Consider the following 23,085-nt stretch of genomic DNA (forward strand, 5'->3'; position numbering starts at 1 on the left):
ATTAAGCATGGAACATGGAATTCCTCCACACAATATTGATAATTTGCATGAAAGTCAAGCCTAAAACACCAGCCAACATTTGCTATTCTAATCTTGCTAGCATTTATCAGTCGCCAATATTTAAAAGTGCAAGAAATAACAAAAGCCAAGTACTAAAAATAAACAAGTAATTCAAATGTGCAATACACTAACAAAACTTTTCACACACCTAGTGGACCGTGGTGAGTTAATTAATAAATCATTGGAGTTACAAACAGAGCTCTTGGCTCTACATCAAACTGCTGAGCAAAAAGGAGCGTGCAGATAATTTACCTTACCTAGATAAAAATTGGTTGAAATAAAGCCTAGTTAGTATACCACTTGTCGTCTGACCAACTAGGGTTTAGGACTGTTGAAAAATAAAATTCCACAACAAAATTACACCTTATAATAATTGTCTACCGAGGGATCTTAGTCGGTTAGACAAAAAACATTAATATCTCCAACTGAAGTTCTACAATGAATAAGTTCTTTACCTTCTCCAATAGATGAATAAAACTACCTATTATTTTATGTGACAAAATGATTTAGCAGAAACAGTTCATGGGCCAGCCCAAGAATACAATTTTTGCAAGGAAATTGTCGATGACTCTTTTCACAACCCATGCAAATATTTCAAGTTACCTTCTCCAAAACTTCTTCATTTCAGAGATTGAGGGGCTCTGCGTTTGTATCCCCCTCCTTGGTTATACCCCAAGTATCTAGAGATTTTGCAAATAAGAAGGGAACTGTATGAACACATTGATAAGAAACCTAGAAAGTAATGGCAGAAGTGTCCTCAGACACGTAATTTTATTAATCAGAAAAAAATAATTACATAATTGATTTTGCAAGAGTTTACACTCGAACAACACAAACACTCTTGCAATGAGCTATTTATAAGCTCCATATCCTAACTACCTCTAATTATGGATCACTTATTAAATAACAAGTGTCCATTTACAATAAATGCTATTCAAACCAACTAGCTAACTAATCTCCTAAAATAGAGCCTAAGATACGACACATTTGGAGAGTCATATCTAGTTACAACAATATACTAATTCTAAAAGTCTCCATTAAATAATTAAACATTCTAGAATAATAATTATTAATTTAATATCTTAAATTAATAATTATTTTATTCTAATTTTATAACCTATGATAAAATTGTATTTTTGGATCATCTAACATTCCCCCCTATGATCCAAAGATACATTACAACATATACCAAGTTCATCCCTGAACTTAGTAAATTTTATTCTGCCAAGCGGTTTCGTGAAAATGTCGGAGATATGATCTTCGGAAGGACAATAAACTAGTTTGAGGACATCTTTGGCAATGAGAGACCTGATATGATAATACTTGGTGTTCAAATGCTTTGTCTTTAAATGAAAAACTGGGTTCTTGGCAAGTTTTATGGACGACTGGCTGTCAATGAATAACGATGTAGCTTCTGCCTGAGAAATGCCCAAGTCCTGCAAAATTCGGCGCAACCAAACAATTTCACATGCTGCCTTCCATGCTGAAATGTACTCTGCTTCTGCTGAAGAAGTGGCCACTGTAGCTTGTTTCTTACAACTCCAAGATACTGCTGCTGACCCCATGTTCATTAAATAACCTGATCTTGATGCTCAATCATCGATACTCCCAGCAAAGTTGGCATCGGAATATCCACCAAGTACAAAAATTTTAGTCTTTGTGTAAAGAAGACCAAAATCTTTTGTTCCTTGGATATATCGAAGAACTCTTTTCGCTGCATTCTAGTGGCTGTCTCGTGGTTCTTGCATAAAACGTGAAAGAATACTAACTGCATAAGATAAATCAGGACGAGTATTTGTCAAATAAATCAAGCTGCCAATCAACTGTCTGTAAGTTGTACTGTCCACCTTTTCCCCCCTTCAAATTTTGAAAGTTTCAAGTTTTGCTCCATGGGGGTAAGAACGGGCTTGCAATCCTACATGCCAAATCGCTGAAGAACCTCTGTTGCATACTTACTCTGAGAAATGAAAATATGATGTGGACGTTGGAAGACTTCATCTCCAAGATAGTAGTGAAGTAATCCCAAATCTGTCATCTTAAAACCTGCTTGTAACTCCTTTTTCACCTGTGCAATATGATCATCATGGTTGCCAGTAATGATCAAATAATCTACATACATAACAAGAATTACCAGATATTTTCCCTATTGTCTCACATACAAAGTATCATCAGATTCACTTCGTTGAAAACCAACTTTCTTAAGGTAGTCATCTGTCTTTGCATACCAAGCTCAGGGAGCTTGTTTTAATCCATATAAAGCCTTAATCAATTTGCAGACTTTATGTTCTTGTCCTTCAATTTCAAAACCTGGCAGTTGGGTCATATACACTTCCTCCTGTAAATCTCCATTGAGAAAATAACTTTTCACATCCATTTGATGAACTTTCCATCCTTTCTGAGCGGCCAATGCAAGTGTTAATCGGATGGTGTTCCATTTAGCTGTAGAAGCAAAAGTTTCCTCATAATCAATGCCTTCCTGCTGCGAAAAACCTTTTGCGACAAGTTGTGCTTTATACTTTTCAAGTTCTCCCTTTTGATTATACTTAATTCTGTAAACCCATTTGCATCCTATGGGTTTAACATTTGCTGGACAATCAACAAGTTTCCAAGTGTTGTTATCAATTACTGCTTGATATTCTTCAACCATAGCCTGTTGCCATTCTTTATGTTTTACTGCTTCTTTGTATGTGGAAGGTTCAGTAAAATCATTTGCTATCAAGGCAAAATTGCCTTCACTTCTATGTGCCCTTCTGGTGCCTGTTTTATTCTGTTCATCAGGCTTTACATCTTTCAAAAGTTGAACTGCCCATTTTGGAAGTTGGTGCTCACTTGTTTGCGCTTCTGTAAAGTCTCCATCATTGTAAAGAGGATTAATATAAACTGATGTTCGTCATTCAGGTGAAGAATGTGGAGAATCACTGTCAGAAGAACTGCTGCTGCTTGGAGATGCGGATGAACTGCTAGAAGACCCAGATGATGTTGTTGATGTAGATGGACTGGATGACTCATCTTCAGAGGAAGGAAAATCAATTTCATATCAATTTGGTGAAGTTGGTTGACTTTGCATTTTTCCATTTATTTTACTTCCTTTAGTTTCTAACTTGTGAAGAAGATTTTCAATTTCTTCAGCACTCTTACTCTCAGTTTCATCAAAAATGACATCCCTGCTCACAATGAATTTCCCATTGGTCAAAAGATGATACCCTTTCTTCTCATCAGAATAGCCAATCATTATGCATTTTAAACTTCTTGAGTCAAGCTTAGTTCGTTTTTCTTTCGGAACTAAGGCATAACACACTGACCCAAAAACTCTAAGATGTTTAACTCGAGGTTTGAAACCAAACCAAGCTTCATAAGGTGTCATTCTGTCTAAAGAAGCAGTTGGAGATCTGTTTCTTAAGTAGACAGCTGTATGTATTGCTTCCACCCAATATGTTGGACTTAACCTCTTGAAAGTTAACATGGATCTCGCCATTCCTAACAAAGTGCGATTCATTCTTTCGACTACTCCATTTTGCTGTGGAGTGTAAACATTAGTAAGATGTCGTCTTATGCCATTTTCACTGCAATAAGTTTTGAATTCATTTGAAGTGAATTCTCCCCCATTATCTGTCCTAAGAGTACCTATCTTTTCTTTGACTTCATTTTCAACATGTTGGCGAAAATTTTTAAATTTATCAAATGCTTCTGACTTGTTCTTCAAAAAGTAAACCCAAGTCATTCTGCTGAAATCATCAATGAATAGTAATAAATATTTTCATCCACCAAAGGAAGTTTGTAGTGGTCCACAAACATCACTGTGAACTAGTTGTAGCCGCCTGTTTGCACGCCATGAACTTGTTGGAAAACTTTCTCGACTTTGTTTGCCATAAATGCAAGCTTCACATTTTGCATTTTCCCTTTTGAATGTGGGAAGTCCTTTAACCATTCCTTGTTTCTGCAATTGAGAAAGACTCTCAAAATTCAAATGTCCATATCTTACATGCCATAGTCTTATAGGTGAAATACCTGTAGTCACTGCCCCTGCAAAATTAAAATGCCTTGGAATAACTGTCCCTTTCATCCGTAACAGTTTTCCATCTTCATAACCTGTCATGACTGTTTTCAAGTTCTGTTTGACTGAATTAATCTTGACTAAACCATCTTCCATAATCACCTGATGTCCTGCTTGTCGAATAGTGACTAAAGAGAGCAAATTTTTCTTAAAACTGGGTACATACCATACATTGGAAATCATTTTTTCTCCAATTCCATGGAGAAAAACTTTTACTACTCCTTTTCCATAAGGAGTATGTTGTGTATCATCAGCAAGAAAAATGGAATTAAGTTGGCAATCTTGAAAATTCCAGAAAAAATCACGTCGACAAGTCATGTGCTGAGTTGCCCTGGAATCCAAGATCCAGGCATCTTCCTAGTCACTTCTAAGATGGGATGAAAGTTGTGATGCTGGTGAGGAAGTAAAAACATATTCTGAGTTATCATCATCTTGATCATTTGCAAATTGCGCTGAATGCTGTTGAAACTTGGGAATTTTATTAAGTGAAGTTCGACAATCTTCAGCATAATGGCCAACTTTGTTACATCTTCAACACACAATTTGACTTAAGTCTCTTCCTCTTCCTGAAGATTGTCCTCTGCCTTTGCTTTGGCTTCTATTTTGAGATTGTCCTCTACCTTGATTATTATATCCTTGTCCTTGAAAATTGCCTCTTCCTTGGTTGTTTCCTCTACCTTGAAAATTATTCCTTCCTCCTCTGTTAAAATTGTTTCCTCTGCTTTGACTTCAACCTCAATTATGTGCTTCTTGATTCTGATTCCATCTGCCTCTGCCTCGAGAACTTTCTGCTGATGACTTACTAGTGCTAGCCTCTGTGAGAAAAGCATCTTCACCAACTTTCTTCTTCTTCCCAAAAGTTTTATCATGTTGAGTTAACATTTCACAGAGTTCATCAAACTTTAGTTTCTCTAATTTCCCAATTACTTGTAGAGTCTCCAAAAAATGCATGTAGGAAGAAGGAAGTCCAGCAATTACAATTGTGACCATAAAGCTATCATCAATTGCGGGAAAACCAACATTAATAATTTCTTGCCTAATATTCTTAAGTCTTGAGATATATTCAAGAACATCACCGCCTTCAGTTAATTTTTGTTGCAACAATTTTAATTATAGATCGACTTTCTTTGATTCAGGGTGAGTATCAAAGAGGTCTTTAAAAGTTTTCAAAGCAGACCATGCATCTGTAGCATTTTCTATATGGACATACATTTCATCATTCACAAAAGATTTAATAAGAGCTAAGGTTTTAGCATTCTTGATTTCCCATTTTGCTAGTGCAGCTGCATCTGTGGGTTTATTTGGCTTAACATCTCCATCACATATTCCCTGCCATAATTCATTGTAAATGAGTGTGCTTTCGATGAGACGATGCCATGTTTTATAAGATTTGGTGCCTTCAAGTTTGTCGGAATCAGAAAACAAATTAATCAACTTAGACATTGTAGTGTTAAGACTTCACACCACGAATCAAGCTCCAAAAAACTCAAGATGCGCAACACAATAGCAACACACGACGCAAAAAAACGAACTATCAGGGCTTGGCCTTGACCCTCGAATAGTCGTCAAAACAGGAGAAAATTGACTGAGCTTTGCACTTGGCTCTAGTCAATTTCTCAAATTTTTACAAGGAAACTTTCAAAATTTGATTTTTACAATGGTGCTTTTGCACAATCTGGTAAAAAATTACCCCCCCCAAAGTAAAATTACTTTGAGTTACAATGTGATGATCCCAATTAAAAAATAACTTCTTGAAAACAAATTACCCAACACACCTTATCTCTCCAATTTACAAATTACAAATAAAACTCCTTATTACTCCAAAAATTTCAAAACATCACCCTTATTACTCCATGACAAGGCTTTAAAAAATACTTTTAAAAAGCTCACTTATCACTCTATTACAAAGCTTTAAAAAAATACTTTTATAAAGCTCACCTTATTTCTCCCCAAAAAAAAATCACTTATTACCCCCACTCACTTATCACTCCCAAAAATATACATATTACATACACTATCCTTTATTAACCTTATGATCACATTATAAACACCTTTACAAAACAATGTGATAAAACTTTCAAATCACTTTCCAAAAGTGATTTATAAAAAATGACGTGAAGATTTAATTTAAGTAATTTGGGAAAAGTAAGTAATATGAAATAATTATTTGATGACCTGTGAGTGGAACGACGGTTTTGTTGGCTCCTTCATGGTTTTACAGTGCCCTAGCTTTACGTTCAATGACTGCCAGACTCGTTCTTTCTCTGCAATTTTGCTGTCTAACAGACTCTCTCCATTTAATGTACACCCCATCAACGAAGGTCTGCTGGTCAATTGATTTGGTTCTGCATTAATTCACGTTGCAGCGCTCGATCTTCCAATCGATCGATCCATCCAATTATTTGCTGAGCAATTCAATGGAGTTTTGCACAAACTTGTAGGGCTGGAATCTCCTCTTCACATCCACTGCAGCATTACTGGAGCTCTGATACCACAATAATGGCAGAAGTGCCCTCAGACACGTAATTTTATTAATAGAAAAAAAACAATTACATAATTGATTTTGCAAGAGTTTACACCCGAACAACACAAACACTCTTGCAATGAGCTATTTATAAGCTCCATGTCTTAACTACCTCTAATTATGGATCACTTATTAAATAACAAGTGTCCATTTACAATAAATGCTATTTAAACCAACTAGCTAACTAATCTCCTGAAATAGAGCCTAAGATACGACACATTTGGAGAGTCATATCTAGTTACAACAATATGCTATTTCTAAAAGTCTCCATTAAATAATTAAACATTCTAGAATAATAATTATTAATTTAATATCTTAAATTAATAATTATTTTATTCTAATTTTATAACCTATGATAAAATTGTATTTTTGGATCATCTAACAGAAAGAAGCTCAAAATCATAGGAAAATAAAAGGCCAACACTTTCCAAAGACCTAACATGAGTTACATGACAAAGAAGTGCGTGCATCTTACTTGACTTGTGACTCAACTTAAAATCAGTTACTTGACAGAAGCTTGTAATACTTACTTGTATTGTGACTCTCTGTAACAACCATGAGCTACCTTTGGAGAACTGATGGCATGAAGAGGAAGATGGCACACATAAAAAACATGAATGTGATTGGGAAGGCATTGACCTTTCATAAAGAAGAAAATAAAGAAAAGTTTGAGTGATTTCAAAACTTTTAAATGGTTTCCAAAAAATTCGATAAAACATTCCAAAACAAAAAGTTCCTTAGTTAATAAGACTTGTTAATCCTCATTTAAATACAATACAATGCTCCTGCTCATGACATCCGTATTATAAAATGAGATTAGAAGGTCTTGTGGCCTTACATTGTAAAGCACAACATAGACAAATATGTTCAAAGGTATCTGGAAGAAGTTCATAATTGTGCTCCTAGACTCCTCAGGAATGTATTGTGATCACATTTTCATAATCGAGTGCCAGAAAATTCCCACACAAGCCTCAAACACATAGAAACCAAGAAGTTGGAGATGCCCTCTTGGTGTAATGCTTCCACCTTTTTCTGTGCTGGGCTCTAAAAGGAACTGCTCATAGCAAGCACACAAAATGTCCTCAGATCCACAATATGCTGATGTTTCATATAAATAAATTCTATCAGAAGACACAAAGGAATAGTAAAGCTAAGACATACAGTAGTTATGAGAGGAAGGAGGAAGGATCCTGTAGCAACAAGGAATACAATCTGCATGTAGCTCTCTGCCTTGACTGCTTGGCGGGCTAGGAGTCTAGAGGCAAGGGAACTTCCCAGCATTGAAGACAACATAAATGTTGCAAATATGAACCCATGAGGAATATCCTGTTCATTTGGGCTCAGAGCAGGTGTCCAAAGAAATACAAATGTGTACATTGAACCTTCAAATAAGGACTGTATAGCTCCCAGCAATGCAATCTTCTCATCTACTCGTCAAAATGAGCAACATAGTTGTCAAGACTAAACATAAGGAAAAGCTCTACCATCATCTGTCTATCTGATGTATAGTTCAAAGAAGGCAACATATTTGGACATGACAGAGTTTAAAAACTTACCTGAAGCAATAGTTTTGGCAACACCATTGAACTGAATAAATAGATCCTTATTCTCTAAAGGATCTCCATAGTTTTGTGTCTAGGTGGAGAAGATAATGGCCATCCTTATGGCTAAGAAGCATGTTGCGGCATCAAACAAAGAAACTAGACCAAAGCCTAGAGTGTCAACAAGAGTATTGACAAACAACCCAAAGAGAATGGCTACAAGACCATTGCCAAGGAATATTTCCTTTCAAAAGGCGAATGATGACCATTGTGGATCAAAACTCCTCTGCCAATAGGATAATGTACCCAAGGCAATAATATTAAACCCAAGGGATGGATATTATAAACCCAATTTGTAAATACCTAAAGATAAATATTATTAACCTTAAAATAAACATGGTTGACCATGCATGCAGATGGTTTATTTACATATTGAGACAACCATTGACAATGTGACGTATGACGATCATTGATGATATTTGAGCATGATTGATTACTATATCGGCACAATTTTTTTCACAATATGATGTTGGGTCGTCGTTGACCAAACTTGATTTACGATATCATTGCCACCATGCGACATCAGAGCATGGTTGACCATGACTGATTTTACATAGCACGAGTAGCCATGGTTGACCAAGGTAAACCAATATTGAGCCTGGCTGATGAAGATTGACCTTCGTTGACAATGATCGACCGTGACTGAGCGTGATTGATATTTTAAAGGAAAACGAATAATTAACCATATTCCAATAATATTAAAAACAAACAGATTATAAACCATAAAGAACAACATTAAACCAAATACAACACTGTAAACCCAAAATATACAAACCATAACATAAATATTATAAACCCGTAAATAAACATAGTTGGCTATGATTGACTATCATCAATTTTTATAATAAAACGATCTTCAATTAAACTATCCAGAAAATTCTTAACCATAATAAAAGCTCTCCATTAAAATACTTAAAAACAAAAAAAAACATATAAAAGACACATACGTATATTGGATTCCCATGGTCGGAAAAATAAGCTCTCCATTAAAATACTAAAAAAAAAACAAATAAAAAACACACACGGATTTTGGATTCCCATGGTCTGAAATACTTCCCAGCCATAAAGATTGGAACCGGTAAAACAACGACCCTTTGAGTGCGCTAAATATGGAACACAACTTTTCCCGATTCCGGAGCAGCGTTTGGTGGGGTATTGTAGAGAGGAATTGTTTAACGTCTTTTCTGTTGGTCAGATATTTTGGAAAATTGCAATTAGATAAATTTGAAAGAAATTCAGTACACAGCAACAGCTGGTAACTAATCGTAAAACTACACATGAATTAACAGAACATGAAGCAGCTACGGCTGCGTACAATTTGGACTGTGCGTCCTAACTCTGCATTACAACTCGGACTGTGAGTTCGGACACTCTGCATACCTCTTCTATCACAGATCAATTGAATTTATACATAAATTAAGTCGGTTAATTGCCCCTTCAATTCGAAAGGGTTATGGCGGTGATGATTCTTGGAACGTTGAACAGATCATGGTAGTGGCGCCTCTTCAATGCAAGACAAGCCATGGCGGTGAGGCGGTGTTCGGTGCAGTGGTGGCGGTATGTTGTCAGAGTAATTATTTCCAACAAAATTTAGGGAATTAGATAAATGTTTCATTGCATAACAATTGTGATTATATTTTTATTTTTTAATTTTAAATAAATATATGATGAGGAGGGTGGAGTTTTACGGCAGGTTAATATTTATTTAAAAATAGGGAGTTGTATTGTGTAGAAATTCGATGGAAAAATTTGAAGTGAAATCTTGATTTCTGTTATTTAAACTTAGCACTCTCAAAAACACTAGGGCACTTCTAACGTGCAGGTTACCTATCAAACTTGTGATTTTAATAAATTTCTGTGAAACTTTAGAAAAATTAGACTGGAAAAACCCACTTGAAAAACTTCCAAAAAATCTAACTAAAACAACTCTATAAAATAGTGTTGTAATTTAGTGATTAGTTAATTAATTTTTTTTATTATTAATTTTATTTTTATCAAATTAGTATAGGTTTATTTTAACTTTGGATTTACTAAGAGTTCATCTAAAAATAAAATTTAATAAATCTAGAGTTAAGATGAATCTAGACTAGTTTTAATAATTTTTCAATTTAACTTTTATATAATTATAAAAATAATAATGTAAAACATAATTCTTCAAAATACTTTTATAAAATAATAACTATTTTATTACATCTATTAAAATATTCATTTTAATTCATAATATTTTATTATATCTATAAAAAAAATCATTTTAAATGTTTATATATATATATATATACTCTTTCAAATTCACCAAGCCAATGTCATCCTATCCCATAAGGGGATATAAATTGTCAAGTGAAATGTGTATTTGCATCACTGTGGTTCCCCTCATTCGTTCTTGAATATGTCAATACAATGCAGATCACCTAAAACGAAAGAAATGCATAAAAGCACTCAATTCGAGCAGAAAGTTTATTTAGAATCCAACAACATATTTATAGAACTCTTTTCTTGTGAGAAATGAACTCCACGTTATTTTGATCAATTCGTTGAAAAGTAACTTCTTGATCGAATCACTGATGATATTGTAAGCCAACAAAAGATATTGATGTGGGACATATTCAAGAATGAATAAGGGGAATAGTTGCACATCACTGTTATGCAAATATACATTGCACTTGGCAATTTATATTCCATAGGATGAGATTGAGATTGAGTTGGTCAATTTGAAAGCGATTATATATATATATATATATATATTATATTTCTCAAATAAAAGAATGTTTTTTAATTTTTAAAATTTAAAATGATTTTTTAATAGAAATGATAAAATATTATGAATTAAAATGAATATTTTAATAAATAATAAAATCTTATAAAATATTTAAGTATAGAGTTTATCCAGTGCAGATATCCTAGTTACCACATTTGTAAGTGATGATTGACGCTATGTGATTCATTTCACTAGTTTCAATCCCACTTCTTTATCCTTGTGAGCATCACCCGATGTAATGAGTACTAAGTGAACTATTCAAATATCATGAGAAATTAGTCAGTTACGACTACCTCTCATGGAAATGGTCATACACAAATGACTTACTTAACGCAATTGAATCCCAAAATGATATCTAATATTATAAAATAGTTATTATTTTATTGAGGTATATTTACAAATGATATTTTATATTATTATTTTTATAATTATTATTAATGTTAAATTGAAAAATTATCCAAACCAATTTAAATTTATCTTATTTTTTTTATAACTTTATTGAAAAGGATCAATCTCTTTTCACTCTAAAAAATTGTCTACATATCAATAGATTTGATCCCTCAAAGATTTAGTAAATCTAAATTAAAACAGATCTAAATTGGTCTCTAATCCAAAATTCTAATAATATTGATGAAAAAAATACTTTTCACATTATTATATAAATTTTGATTTTTTATTCCTTATATTATTTATAAATTCTTTTAAATAAGTTAAAAAGATTCATATAAATAAAAGGTTATTTATAACAATTACTACTCTAGCTAAAGTTTGACACACTTAAAAATAATTAAGAAAATATTATTACAATTAGTATTTATTAAATTAATTATAAAAATATTTAAATAATTTAGAAAATATTATTACTGATAATACTTATTAAATTACTTATGAAAATATTAAAGCGTGATATCAATCTTATCATATTGTATAAATTGTCCATAAAATTATATATATATATATATATATATATATATATATATGATAATGATAATGATTCACGTCCACTTAGACGAATATGGTCTATTGGACGTTTTGTGATTATTTAAGATCTTATTTCTATGATAAAAAATAAAGGAAAGAAGTGTTCCCAGGTTACTATAGATTTAGTAACTCTGAAGTTGGTAATGGGGCAAATGTTATGGAAATGAGAACTAATGTGAATAAGGGCCAGACAATCCAAGAGAAAGTGTTTTCATCTTCTACTTTCTTAGTATGCAAAAGAGGCATATTCTTTCGTCCCAAAGAATCTTGGGAATAGACCAACGTTCAAGTTTCACTCCTGAACTCATGAGAGTTAATTCTGATCCTTCCAACATTTATTAGCTTCTTAGAATTAGTTAATACAAAAAGATAATTCTGGTTAGCAAGCCTGGAATTAATTGACTCTTATAATACCTTAACTTTCCTTTCCCTTCTAACTCCTTATCACTCCACAAATTATCTTTAAATTTAAAAATAAGGTCTATATTATTGTGGTTTCTTAAAAATGTCTCTATTTAAAATTTTCATCCAAAGGTGAAATTCACCATCTTAATTATTAAATCACGAAGACTAGATCTGTTATATCGTCATGTTTTACTTAATAAATTTTCCCGTTGAGGGCAGTTCAATAATTTATCTTGTAGTAGCCGGCACTTAAAAAATCATCTACTAGAATAGGCGTTTGAAGTGGGTGAGTTAGTGCACGGTAAAGAAAGGTATCCAAACACGATGAAATCTCTCCAAGACTCGGGAGAAACGAGGAACGATGATGGACATCATTCCCGAGAGTTTCTTCAAGAGAAATAACCTCGGTGATACTCTCATCATTGGGAAATGTCTCATTCAAGGGATCCATAGAATCCCAAGAACCAAGCCAAAGGGATTGTGAATATGCATCTAAATGCATACTAAGAGTAGCATGACTTTCAGAAGTCACTGCTAAAGCCAAAATAATAGCTCGATAGGCTTGTTCTATTGGGTTGAGAGAGATGACATCGCCAAAAGAATCAGCTTGATCGATCCAAGGATCATGAGAAGTGGAGATCATGTTGACAGAAGCGATATTTGGAGGTGGGAGGGAAAAAGTTCCCATAAGAGAAAAGTCTTTAAAAAGACCCTCCCCAACACTCTCACAAGGGATGTCAATATTTCCCGCATATGGCACATTACCATTCAAAGAGCTAGAAGAGAAAAAGATTAATTGATGAACGATGACTATTTTCCCCTCATGAGGAAAATGGAGCACACGGAACAAAGTATAGACTACGCAAAACATAGAACGAGTCCAACTCCGATGAAGTAGAAGGTTATAATTCAAATTCACATCAACGACTTCTACTTCTAAGTTAATGATTTTTCCTTCCAATGTTATGGGAAAGTTCATGAGAATATCATAAGGACGAAATCCTCTGCCATCAAAGACTTCTAAGATGTTAGGAGACTACTTGAGAGGTAGAGAGCCAATAAATTTCCAACATGAGACAATCATGATGTAGGTTGAAGCACCTTCATCAACCATTGTCCAATGAGTCGTCTTCGATTTTATAATGATTTGGATTAAAAATGCAAGTTGATGTGGGAGACGTAGAACGTGATTTTATAGGTCAAAGGTAATCAGACTTGAATCAGTAGGGTCATTTCCTCCTATAGCGAATAGTAATGCTTTATAACATGCAATTATAACCACAGTAGGGTCATTTCCTCCTATAGCAAATAGTAATGCTTTATAACATGCAATTATAACCACAAATATTGGTCAAATCCGTTCTTCGATGCAGAGGCATTACAAAAACAAGAAAATATCGTTGTAAAGCTCGTTCACCATTGGTAGCATCTCTTAAATGCTACCGTGAAAATTTGGAGCTCGTCCATCGTTCCGAAGGTATCGTAGATATCATCGAGAACACATTTTGGCAAAGATGAGTTGGAAAAATGGACGATATAACATTTCTAGTCTTCATGATTTAATAATTAAGATGGTGAATTTCACTTTTGGATGAAAATTTTAAATAGAGATATTTTTAGGAAACAAGATTAATAGAGACAATATTTTTAAATTCAAAGATAAGTTGCAGAGTGATAAGGAGTTAGAGGAGAAAAGAAAGTTAAGGTACTATACAGAGTTAATCAACCCCTCTTGCTAATCAGAATTATCTTTCTGTATTAATTAATTATAAGAAGCTACCGAATCTTACAAGGATCAGAACTAATTCCTAATTCTCCTGAATTTAGCAGTTCAGTAGTGCAACTTGACGTTGGACTATTCTCAAGATTCCTTGGGACTAAAGAATATGCCTCTTTTGCATATTAAGAAAATCGAAGATGAAAATACTTTCTCTTGGATTGTCCAACTTGACGTTGGACTATTCCCAAGATTCCTTGGGACTAAAGAATATGCCTCTTTTGCATATTAAGAAAGTCGAAGATGAAAATACTTTCTCTTGGATTGTCCAGCCCTTACTCACATTCGTTCTTATTTCCATAACATTTTCCCCATTACCAACCTCCTTGTGCTTCTTTCTTAAGGTCCAATAAACCATATTGATCTCTCCACGTTAATCATCATCATCATCATATATATATTATTTTATAGACAATTTATACAAAATGGTATATAATATCACTGATATCATGCGTCAATATTTTTATAATTAATTCAATAAATATTAATTGTAATAATATTTTGTAAATTATTTAAAACATATATACTTAATTTAATAAATATTAGATGTAATAATATTTTCTTAATTATTTTAAGTGTGTCAAACTTTAAGCAGAGTAGTAATTGTTATAAATAACTTTTTATTTATATGATTTTTTTTTAACTCATTTTAAAGTATTTATAATAGAAAGGGAAAAAAATAAAAAAATTATATAATAATGTGTAGAGTATCTTTTCATAAATATTATTAGAATTTTAGATCATAGACTTAGATTTATTAAATTTATGAAAAATTAAATCTACTAATATGTAAACATTTTTTAGAATAAAAAGAGATTTAATCTTTTCAATAAAATTGTAAAAAGATTAAGATAAATTTAAATTGATTTTAATAATTTTTCAATTTAATTTTAATAATAATTATAATACATTATTGATAAATATTCTTTAATAAAATAATAACAATTTTATAATATCTTATTATTTATTAAAATATTCATTTTAATTCATAATATTTTATTATATCTATTAAAAATCATTTTGAATTTTAAAAGTTAAAAAAAATTCTTTTATTTGGGAAATATATCTATATATATATATCTCTTTCAAATTTACCAACTCAATCTTATCAATCTCATCATGTGGGATATAAATTGTCAGTGAAATGTATATTTGCTTAACAATGTTGTGCAACTAGATAAAACTAACCCTTACAATGGTTTAGAGAATGATATTTCTAGCCTAAGGAATGATGGTAATATCCTTTTAATAGGTAACTTTAATGCTCGAACTTCAAACAACCAAGCTATTATTCTAAGCAATCATTCCAACCCTAATCCTCTTTGGTTAGATGAAGACCCTACTCTGGCTAGCAGGTACAAAAGGAACTCTGAAGATCTCGGGGAAAATTTGTCTGGGTCGGAGCTAGTCAAGCTCTGTAGTGCTCAGGATCTCATAATTTGCAACGGTCTAAAGAAGTGGCCCAATTCTAGCAAGATGACCTGCATCCATGGGCTTGGTAGCAACATGGTAGACTATGTTATTTCTGATCTCCCATTATACAACGAAATAATAAATTTTGACATCTTAAACGACCATGAACCTGACTCTGATCATAGGCCTTTACTTATAACTCTCAATTTTGTCATGCATAGAGTTCCCATAGAAAATAATACTTATAGCCAAAAGAACTTAATATTTGATAGAATTAAAAATGATCTCTTTCTAAATGAATTAAAAACTAAATTGATTCCTTTATCTAACATAGACAACATAGAAGACCTCTATCATAATTTTACTACAACCCTCTCATATTCTATTAACAAGTTCTCAATTGAAGTTTCAAATAATAAAAGAAATAGCAAAACCAATCCATGGTATGACAAAGATTGTAAAAGTGCAAGGAGAGCAATTAAGGAAGCTGTTGATGAATCTCTTAAAATGGACAAGATAAAAATATACAAAGCCCTAACTAAAAGGAAAAAGAGGCAGTACATTCGTCAAAGACAGGAGAATCTCTTACACCTCTCTAAGGTAGCTCCTAAGAAATTTTGGAGGCAGATTCTAACTAGGAAGACTAAGGATAATAATAAAATTGCTCTTTGCGATTGGAATTCCTATCTTAAAAAGCTTTATGAATCTCCAAATGTCATGGATAATTTGGAAACCCTTCTCACAACGAAAGAAGTTTTCTCTTTATAAGACATTAAGTTTGGGTTTAATCGCCTCGCTAATGGGAAAGCTAAGGACATTGAAGGTTACCAAGCGGAAATCTTAAAAATTGGAGGTCCTGTCCTCATCCCCCACATCCACAAGCTTTTCAATCAAGCAGTCAAGCAAGGGTTTCCTAAACCTTGGACTGAGAGCCTCATTATCCCTATTTTTAAAAGTGGGGATACAAATAACCCCTCTAATTATCGAACAATTATGATCAGCCCTCTCTTAGCCAAGTTATATGGTAGTATTTTGGAAAAAAAGTTAAGCATATGGCTTGAAAGTGAAGGTAAGCGGGCTAAAGGCCAAGCAGGTTTCAGAAGGCATCACTCAACAACAGACCAACTTGTTACGCTTAGGATCATTGCGGAGGAATGTCGTAATGATAAATCCAATTTATTTTGTTGCTTTGTGGACTTTAGAAAGGCTTTCGATATGGTTCCTAGATCCAACCTTTGGAATAGATTAGAAGAGCTAAAGGTTCCTCTTGAGTTGAGAGCTGCCGCTATAAGGTTATACGAGAATGTAATTACCAAGCTAAAGAGCAATGAAGGGTGGTCGAGAGATATTAAGTGTAACATCAGAGTTAAACAAGGTTGCCCCCTCTCCCCTACCCTATTTGGAATTTACATCAATAAGCTCGAAGGCTATTTAGCGGAAGCAGGATGTGATGGCACGATCTTAGCTGGGATAGTCATCATCCTTCTTCTTTATGCTGACGATATTGTTCTTTTGGCAAGGTGCCCATCTGATCTTAATAAGAAACTCAGGCTTCTTAAGGATTTCTGCTCTACCATGGGTATGACTGTTAACACTGACAAAACAAAAGTTATGATTATCAAATCCAAGAAGGACACTTACGCTAATTTTATGTATGACAATAATAACTTGGAGGAAGTGTATTCTTACAAGTACCTAGGAATTGATATTCATCACAAGCTCAACTGGAACCATAGCATTGAGAAAAGGATTAATGGGGGGTGGAAAGCTTACTATGGTCTTGAAAATAATTGTAAAATTGCAAACCTTGTAATGTGGGATAAAAAGAAGTTCCTCTTTGAAACTTTAGTCACTCCTGTTATCTTATATGGCTGTGAGGTTTGGGGTTGCAGCATCTCCAGAGAATCATGGAGAAAGATTGAGCAAATCCAGAAGCGTTTTATAACTTATAACCTGAAAATTAAAAGTAATACACCCTATCCTATTCTCCTTATAGAAGCAGGTCTTTCCCTATTGAGAGCCTAGCTATGCTTAGGTTTCTATTGTACAAGCACAAAATCAGTAACATAAACGATCATAGACTTCCTAAGCTAGCTTTAAATTCTAGCCAAAACCACCTAAGGCTCAATCGAGGGTGGCATAAAGACACAAGGGCCTGGTTAAACTATTGGGAGATCAACGAAAATGATGCATTGCAAAACATAAATAACATTAAAGATATTGTTACTTCTAAGTTCAAAGAAAAAATGTGGTGTGAGAAAGACTTAGCGGCTAAAAGTAAATTAAGTTATTATAAGAAGGTCATCAACCCCACCCTAGAAGATCAAAAGTATCTCTCTATTTTAACTAGCTCAAAGAAGAAAATTAATATAGCAAAGATTAGAACGAATTCTCATGAGCTCCATAGTGAAACAGGTCGTTGGGCAGTTCCTAAAATGCCATGGACAGAAAGGATCTGCCATATATGTAAGAATAGGAACATCGAGGATGAAAACCACTTCCTCTTAGAGTGCCCCGCGTATAACCACATTAGATCTCAGTTTCACAATCTTTGTTACAATATTGAATTTCCTAGCCTTTTACAATGTCAAAATTATAGTGAGCTCGGGAGGCTTCTCTCCAAGCTTTTTGAGCATAGGAATAAAATCTTAAATCAAAATAGATAATTTGTTTCTTTAGGTCCGATAGACCATTATTTGGTCTCAGCGGACGTTAACCATCATCATCATCATCATTATCCATATTCATTCTTGAATATGTTCACATCAACATCATTGGTTGGGTTACAATATCACCAGTGATTCGATCAAGAAGTTACTTTTCAACAAATTAATCAAAATAACATGGAGTTCATTTCTCTTAAGAAAAGAGTTCTATAAATATGTTGTTGGATTCTTAATAAGTTTGTCGAAATTTAATTTCATAAAGGGTTTTAAATAGTAAAAAATGATTCATTATTTTATTTAAAATTTCTAGAAAGACATATTAGGAGCACCGTGCAACAACAAAATATATTGGAATAACAAAATTATTCAGAAAATCAGACACGGAAAGGTATGATGATTTAGTCAAAACCTTCATAATAATAAATAGATAAAATTATTGTTTATTTTACTAATAGAAAAATTAACAATTTTTGTTAAGGTTTAATTAAAGGATATATCATTTGCAAGAGAGACATATTGTTGTTTATTTTACTAATAGAAAATTTTATAATTTTTGTAAGGGTTTAATTAAATGACATGCCATTTGCAAAAGAGACATACTTAGAGCATCGTGGAGCTACAAAATATTTTGAATCCACCAAAAGATCATAAATTGAAAGGTATGGTGATTCACTCAAAACCCTAGATAAGAAAAATCTTGAATTTTAATGTTAAAATATTTTACAATTTCTGGTAGATTTATTCACAATTTAGAAAAAATAAAACAAAAACTCCGTATAATAAAAAATTTACTAAAAATTTTACTTTTAGACATTTTTACTATCTCATTTCCTATTTAAATATAATTAAAATTCAAACAAAAAAAATCAATATTTACCTTAAACCCTTGCTTCTTCCTACAAAATTCCACCTTAAGGTTTAACTTCCTCTACCACTTCACATTTAGGGTTTTTCAATTTAGGAATTTTAGATTTAATGGGTTTGTGTACTTACTATATATAGGGTGTTCGACATGTAAAGTACGAGAATCAACTATTGAATTAGATCCAAACCCTATTGGTCATCTATGTCTTTTTTTTAAATGGCTATATGTTCAGCGGTGCACCCTCTATAATATGACGCATCGGTGCTCCCTGTTTAATACAACACACAAGTATATTATAACGCTCTATATTCTTTCTAGTATGTTAATAGTTCCTCCCGATGTAATATAACACATCAACACGCCTCTTTCAAATAACATCGTTAAATCATATTGGTGTGTTTATCATATTGGTGTGTTTATCTTGCTCCCAGTGTAATATAACGCATCAACGCGCCTCTTTTAAATAGCATCGTTAAATCATATTGGTGTGTTTATCCTTAAAAAATGCACCGTAATAATTTAAATTTATTTTGAAAATTAATTTTCCATGATGGTGTGCTTGAACAATTAAACACCCAATGCCTTTGGTGGTCTAAACACATCAGTTACTAGAGATTTTTTGGTTGAAAATTATTTGATTTATTTGTAAAATATATTTAATAACTTCTATATTGAATCCTATAAGTTGTATATTGACAAAAAAATGTCTAGGTAAGTCTCAAGTAACAAAAGTACTTATCAACATAGTGATAACACATCAAAAAACATAGATAAGGCAATTTCTTTGTAAATTCTTTACAAAATCAATATGTTTGAGTTATATGTAAGTTTAACTAATATGTATTGGTTGGTGTGTGTCATGCAGATCCACAAAATGGACAAGGTCGATAAGATTATTTCTAAGCTAAGTGCATAAGAACATAAAATCCTGATACAAAAATTGTAGAATTGATGCAGGAGCATCTAGCTCGCGGAGGTCATGGCTGGGAGTTTGTCTTTTCTAATAGATTGAGTTTTTATTAGTTTTCATTTTCATTTAAATTTCTAGGAACGGTTGTCTCAGCCCACTATTAGTGTTTGCTTACATTCTTTTTATTTTTAGTTTTATTAAAAGTTTACTTTTATATTACAAATCAAGAAATGACAGTTATTCAAAAATAACCTAAGGTAACTACTGGCAGTTTGATAACTGTCCAGTGTTCTTTACAACACGAAAAAAGGAAACAACTATTGTGATCTTTTTTTACCATCATAGAATTGAATAGAGATAAGCACAGAAACATTCTGAAGAACAAATACATATGAATCCATATATATTACAACTTAAGTATTTTTCTACGTGATACAATTGAATTCATTTTCTTTTCCATAGTATAATGATGACAGACAGTGAACAGTAAGTACAGAAGCAAGGAGAGCATCCAAACAAGTCAGCAAGATAACAGAGCAAGCTTACGGAAGAAACAAGAGAGCCACTGTCAGAGGAATACCCAAGAAAAAAAGCTACAGGTACAGAACCAAACTCATAACAATTTCCTTTGCAAACTTTTATCAACAGAAATCATTGTGTGTGTGTGTGTGTGTATATATATATATATATATATATATATATATATATAGATATATATATATATATATATATATATAGATATATATATATATATATATATATATATATATATATATATATATATATATATCTATATATATATATATATATATATATATATATATATATCTATATATATATATGTATGTCAAAGCCGAACATCCATAGTCTAATATTTAGAGACCAGAAATAAAATAGAGTTAACAGTGCCAAAAACCACCACGAGGCAAGAACGTATCATTGCAAACACATGTTAATAGTGGAGCCATAAATATAAAGTGAAGCTACAGGCACAGTGAGGCCAAGAAACAACAAAGTCGAAGCCAAACCACGACTACAGTCCCATAAACCCTACGAACAACAAAACCCTCAAACAGACAAACAAAGAACTTTCAAGGAGTGACCCTACTGAGTTAGAGCATAGGAGTCAGGGTGCGAGGTCGACAAACGGAACCAAGTCGTGCACCTGCAGGGCCAACAAGCAGGCCATCTGAACAAGTAAAATTAAACTAAAGATACAGGGTTGAAAACAGAGGAAGGGTCACTGAGAAAACTCACCGAGAGAGCTAAGCCCATGCAAACAAGAGGAGAAACCATGGACAAAGGTTATGGCCGCAGAGTGCTCACTGCCCACAAGGAGCAAGAGCTGTCAGCGCCTGAAGAAAACAAGGAAAAAAAGACTAGCATGGAGAGCAAACTTACCTCTAAATAACCACCAAATGAGAGCCAAGAGCTGAGCCACTCCACAACTGCAACCTTTAGCAAGAACCAAGCAAACAATCAAACAGTGGAGCAAGCGCATTGTAACCAATAGCGAATAACAAAAGTTTACAACCCAAAACGTAACCAGAGCTAAGAAAAATAGAAACCAGAGCCTGAGACCAAGGGTTCTAGACCCAGAGTCGAGAAAACAAGAACAAAACAAGAAACATTGACAACATATGAAAGTGGAAACTCTCACAGAAATGCATGACCAGGAGCAGTGAGACAAAACCCCTGTAAAAACAACCAAAGACAGAACTATTGTTTCGCAGAGTAGCAGAGAAAATGCACCAGAGACCTCACCTCGCAAGCAATAGAGTGAAACAGCAGCGAAATGACTCGACTTAGGGTTTCTGGGGTTTCGTAAGAGGTGGGGAGGAATGAGCCCCAAGGCCAAGACACCTATCCTCAAATCATTAACACCATAGGACAGTGCCATAAAGTCAACCAGCGATGCAGTTAACAACAAAATAATCAGCAGTTAATTATTTATACGAAAGGGTAAAGGGCTAGTCCCATCAAATTTTTGGTATCAGAGCAGGTTACAGTTAATTATTTTTCTTTATAAAATGGAAGCCATAAGAAGAGGTTGTGGCAGAGCTATTCGAAGAGTAGTAGATGAAGGGTTGAGAGAAGAGATTAGGATCCTGAAAGCCCGTTTAGCAATAGTAGAAGTAGGAAGGAGAAGCAATCCGGAAGTAGGGGAGGATAGTGATGAAGAAGTTGTAGTTATGACAGATGGATCAGATGAAGAAGGACCTGAAATCAAATTGTTAAGGTCAGTTTTGTTGGCTAGCAGTGAGCCAAAGCTTGAGATTCCAAACTATGATGGTAGTTTTTCCACAGAAGTGTTGTTGGACTAGATTGGTGAGTTAGACAAATACTTTGAATGTGAGGAGATCAGTGAAGATGGGAAAGTTAAATTCGCTGCCACTAAGTTGAAAGTACATGTGGCCTTATGGTGGGATAGTGTCTAAGTAAAGAGGAGAGGATTGAATAAGTTACCTATTAAAAAGTGGACCAGAATGGTCACCAAGATGAAGGGTAAGTTTTTGCCCAAAGATTACCAGATTGCTCTATATCGGCAGGTGTAGAATTTGAAGCAGAGAGGAATGACGGTGAAAGAATATACCGAAGAATTTTATCAGGTGAATTTGAGAGTTGGTTATATTGAAGACACCCGATAAAAGACAACAAGGTTTGTGAATGGCCTAAGGTTGGAGATATTGGATTAGATAAGTGTTCTTTCCCCAAAAACCATAGAGGAAGCATACCAAAGTGCCTTAAAGGCAGAAGAAAAGATCGCAAGGAAGCAGAATGCCAAGAGAGGACAAGGAACTAGTAGAGGGAAAGGACTGCCAACAATAGTGAAGAGGGCAGCAGTTCAAAGACCTCAGGGACGACAGGTAAGGAATGTAGCACTAGGGGAGGAAGGCCATACCAGAGAGGAATGGGAAATGGCAGGGGCAGAGGAGCTTCCTATCAGTGTTACAAGTGCCACAAGTGGGGGCACAGGTCCTTTGAGTGCCCTGAAGGAGAACAGGCTGGTCAAAGAGGAGCATATGTTGCTCAGATAGAGGAAGCAGAGGCACTGCCTCAAGAGGTCAAGAATG

The 23,085-nt window shown here is 33.7% G+C and overlaps 1 pseudogene; it reads right to left on the reverse strand.

Moving 5' to 3' along the window:
• Positions 1 to 485: 485 nt before the first annotated feature.
• On the reverse strand, positions 486 to 8,312 carry LOC149171490 (uncharacterized; annotated as a pseudogene).
• Positions 8,313 to 23,085: the final 14,773 nt, after the last annotated feature.

This window comes from Pinus tabuliformis, chromosome 4_2 (genome assembly GCF_031772625.1).
Source record: "Pinus tabuliformis cultivar Carrire ecotype Pingquan chromosome 4_2, CPIR1, whole genome shotgun sequence".
Taxonomy (NCBI): domain Eukaryota; kingdom Viridiplantae; phylum Streptophyta; class Pinopsida; order Pinales; family Pinaceae; genus Pinus; species Pinus tabuliformis.